Raw genomic sequence first — 4,780 nt, 5'->3', positions numbered from 1 at the left:
TACTGATAGTACAAGACCTTTGTCTTCTATCAGGAACGCCTATTGTAAGCTTTCTCTAACTCTTCTTTGTGAAGAGCTTCCCTTGGCATAACGATAACGTTGCAATAAAGATAAAGATGGTAAAGGTGTTTTATATTGGTTAAAGTAATAAGTAGGAAAAGTACTTAGAATTGAATCTAATTTTATTTAAACTCATACTGCCAACACTGGCATACGACGAGTCCCAGGGCTGGGCCCCCAGGTTGTTGCATCCCGGATACCACTAACTACGGACTAACTAAACATTCAACCCTGTACCTCAAACATGCCCACGCCATGCCCCAACACGAACACTAAATACAAAGCCATCAACAGTGAAGAAAAATCCTCCTCAGCTCAGCCTACCTGCCAGCCAGGTTACCCATACAAAATACAAAAATTCCACCACTGCCACCTGAATGTGACCCCACAAAAACCTCCTCCACAGTAGAAACCCACCCGAGTGTCCCCACTCAATGATCCCAGGACACCCTGCCAACTACGCCGACACCCATTTCCATTCCCAAACAAAAGAAATACCCAATACTCAAGCGCATAAACTCAATGGAAAGCCAACTTACAGGGTAAGGGCTCTCTAGCCAAGGGGGTACAAATCATCGTAGAGAATCAGGAGGGCACCACACAATCAGGGCAGCCCAAAAACCTCAATAGAAGCAGCCAGGACGAGATAGTCTTCAAGCTGCTGGCACTTGACTGAACATGCTCAGGTATTCAACTCTTCCTGCAACTCCACAGCTCCTTCTGCAGGCGGCGAACCCGCCGCAGACTCTTTAGCAGTTGATTTGCAATAGCAAACCGGCAAAAGCGATGACCCTTCCAAGTCTGGGACCAGCAGTACATGTGTGGTCTGATCTTGTTTGACCTGGCGCTTCTTGTTTTTCTTCATCTTCCCACCCCCAGGTGCAAGTCTAGTAACGGGAGTGGACGGGCCACCCTCATCACTACCCACTGCCACAGGAGGGATGCCACCTGAGGCATTACCCGGGCCAGTCACGGGCTCAGCCACAGAGGACTCAGGCACTTTCCCCCCTGAAGGCGGTCATACCACCGCAGCTGGTGTCACCATACCAGGATTCACCTCACCCATACCAGGAGCAAGCGCCTCAACTGGCCCTGAAGGATCAGGAACTAGTCTACCCATACCACCACCTACAACCATAGCTGCAGGAAGGGCTGAGATAACTGGCGGTGCAATATTCCTGCAATAGAGTTCCTCCGCTGGACCCTGTGAACTCTCAGGGTCTAGCCCACCCCCCCCCAACTGAGACCATGGTAGTATCCAAAGTGACCGAGGAGCCATGTGAAGAGGTCATAACTGTAGGAGCTTCAGCCACCAACATAGTGAGATAACTACGATTGATAGTAGGTTCATTCTCGAGTACAGCTGACAAAGCAGATATCTCTTTCCCAGTGCTATGAAATCGGCGAGAAAGGACAGAGATGTGATGCTGAAGGCAAGAGAGCTTAGACTCCAGAGCGAAGTTCTTCACAACAGCACCAGACAAAACCAGCGATGAATGTAGAGTGGACCTGTCGCAGGTGTAGGAGGCTCACTTAGCTATTGCGACTGTGAGGAGGTGACTGTAGTAAACAACTGAAAAGATAAGTAGGTGGAAGAAAGGACTTGCAGCAAACATAGAAGAAGGTATAACAATGAAGTCCCTGAAAGGTGTTCGAAGTTAAAGAATTGAAGCCTATTGTAAGATAGAAATCAAGGACTCTGATTGGATCGAGACCGAACCTTCACATCTGACACGGGGTGAAAGTAGGAGGAAAAGTACTTAGAAGGCAATCTAGTTTTATTTAAACTCGTACCGCCAACACTGGCATACGACGAGCCCCCGCTGGCACGGGGATACCGCTAACCGGTATACCACTAATCCTAAGCTAACTAAGTCTACGGTCCCGCACCTGCCATCCCTGAGTCATGCTCACACGGAAACTAATTACAAGACCATCAAACAACCCAGCACCCGCCCCAGTCCAAGTCCGTAACCCCTCTAGTATGAAGCCAACCAGCACTAAGCGTAGCCGAAGCCGGGCAAAAGACCAACCCAACCAGGTTCCTCGTCGAACAAATATAAAATCACTACCGCTCAGTCTAAACACTGTCCCGCAACACCTCCACCACAGTAGAAAACCAACAAAACTAAAACAAACATAAACTACAGGCGACACAATGGCAGAGAGGAGGTGACCAACATATCCACCTCTCGCATCCGCATACCAGGCCGTCGACCCTATGAACCCACTTTGCCAAGTTCCTCCGGAGAGCGTAATGGTGAGGAGTACCTGTATCCGCTGCCTGTCCCCCAAAACAAAATATAAACAAAGAAAACACATAGAGGTGGTGACAGACCGAAACGGTCAGTGGGGCCTACCTCCCACCCGTGGTGCCTTGCCCCCACCAGCCATGCCCATTACCAAACCAAAGAAACCAAACAAACCCCACAAAGCCCAGCACCCAGAACCCAAACAAGTCCAACCAGGTGGTCGCAACCCACTATCCGCACAGGTGGCCATCAGGCAACTGGGTCATCGAGGAGCTTTGCAGCAGTCAGCAGCTTCGCCCAACAGCCAAAGCCGAACTGGAAACACTTAAGTAGACATCGCCCAACCTGACGCATGTCCGACCGGTGCTTGCAGGTGCCTCCCCCCCCCCAATCAGCCCCCCCCAAGCCCCACACACCAGGCGCCACAGAGCCCACCCGGCCCCCTCAGCCCCTCAGACAGATTAACCATCCGACAGCCACAGGACAGCTATACCTAACCCCATCAGGCAGCCAGTGGTCTTGGCCACAAGAACAGAGCCCCAACCCCCAGCACCGTATAGTGAAGGGGGGCCCACCAGCCACAGCCAGGAGCCACAAAAAGGCCGCACCAATACTCGAAGGCACCAGCACCAGCCACAACATCCAACCCAGTGGAACCGAAGTCAAACCGAGTCAGGAAAAACGGTAGGTGGAGCCAGCCAAAGCCAGCCCCACAGGTCCGGCAACAGGCACGGACCAAAGGACGGGTAAGAGGCATCCCCAACCGACGCGACAAGAAGGGGCAGGGTGAATGAACAGAAGCAGACAAACAGAAGGTAGGCCCCGCTTGCAATGGGTGAAGCCGCCAACCACAGACTACAACCGAACTACCCAAACGCACAGACAACGCAAGTGCCTTGCAGCCAATCGTCCCACACCACCCCAGGTAGCTATGAAAACCACACCAGGGGGTAAGAATTTTCAGGGTCAAAGCCATCCCCACAAGTGCAAGGAGGAGACACCCGACTGAATCGCCGTAAATGCCGCAAGGACAAAAACTCCAAGAGAACGGCGATAAACAACATCGTAGGATTCCGACCGTAGAAACATAAAGTAACAAGGCAGGGGGGGGCCGGCGAGGCCCCATCCCTTGAGGGAGTGATGCGGTCGGTACGACGTGTTGATACTTGGGAAGGTCATCAGTCTAACCCAAGGGCGTTTTGTATCGCGAGAACTAAGAACTCCGTTAAAACCCAACAAAAGACATGAGCTGGTCCAAAGAACGACACGGGTGATCCCCCCAAACACAATGTGCAATCCCCGCAATTGAACGCGAAACCTGTGAGTAGACGATAGACAGGAAGCCGTAGACAGTTTACCAAAAGGGGCTCGTATGCGACCGTGATGAAGTACCTGAAGTGCTAGTATCATGAGATAACCAACCCAATGAAACGAGAAGCAAACAAGTAGTCCGCCACGCAACACCTAACAGACCTCAACACCAAACACTCCAGGAACTACTGAGCGAACTCAGATATCTCCCCCAGAATCAAAGGCATCAAGGCCCGCCATGAGGGCGAAAGAAATGCTCGGGGCGAAGCGACGGCAAGTACGAGGAAAAGTACTTAGAACAAAGCACGAAGAACCTATCCCCCTGGACCGCGTCAGCCTCCTTATATAGTGTTCTTCCGGCCCATAGTTATGTGACCCAAAGTGGTCACATGTGCGAAACCAAATCATAACAAACTAATCATGTGACCAAAGTGGTCAAGCGCTCAAAACCCATGACCTTATAGCAAGGTCATGTGCAAAATCTCATAAATCAATCATAAAACAATAAACAAGTCATATGACTTGACTGAGTCATATGCGTGAAACCCATGACCTCATAATGAGGTCATGTGCAAAATATAAATCATATGTGCAAGGCATACCCGCAAGGCACACTCACAAGACATACTCGCCAGGTGCACATCCCATGACTCATATTCAAGTCATGTATGAAACATAAAAAATCATAACATAATAAGTCATATGACCCAAATGAGTCATATGTGTGAAACAATAATATTCCAATGACTCATAATTATGAGTCATGTGAAAACCTTTTCCGTACCAAATTACGTTCGTGACATTAGCTCCTCTCCCCCTAAGCCTGAGTCTCATCAGGCTTTTTCTCCAAGTTTCAATAGTTCACGTCCTGCGGAACGCGTGGACCTCCGGAACATACTGAGCTTGTCGTCTGCTTCCCGCCATCTTATCCTCACCGTTTCCCAGGTGATGTTTGCCATCTCGATCGTGCACCACGGAGCATCATTCAGCTGCCTCAACTCTACAATCCTTTTTTCGTTTGCCGAAGTTGTGGCCTCGGCTTGGCCCTGTGGTTCTCCGAGTCCTGGGATTTGCCTGTGCTGGCTTCTAGTATCCGGTTCCATTTCTGTAGATGAATTTTGAGCTCCCCTCTCCCTGTGCCTCATCCACAAGGCCCT

This window comes from Tuber melanosporum (assembly GCF_000151645.1).
Source record: "Tuber melanosporum whole genome shotgun sequence assembly, scaffold_196, strain Mel28".
In the NCBI taxonomy this organism is placed as follows: Eukaryota; Fungi; Ascomycota; class Pezizomycetes; order Pezizales; family Tuberaceae; genus Tuber; species Tuber melanosporum.
This window is presented reverse-complemented; position numbering follows the sequence as displayed.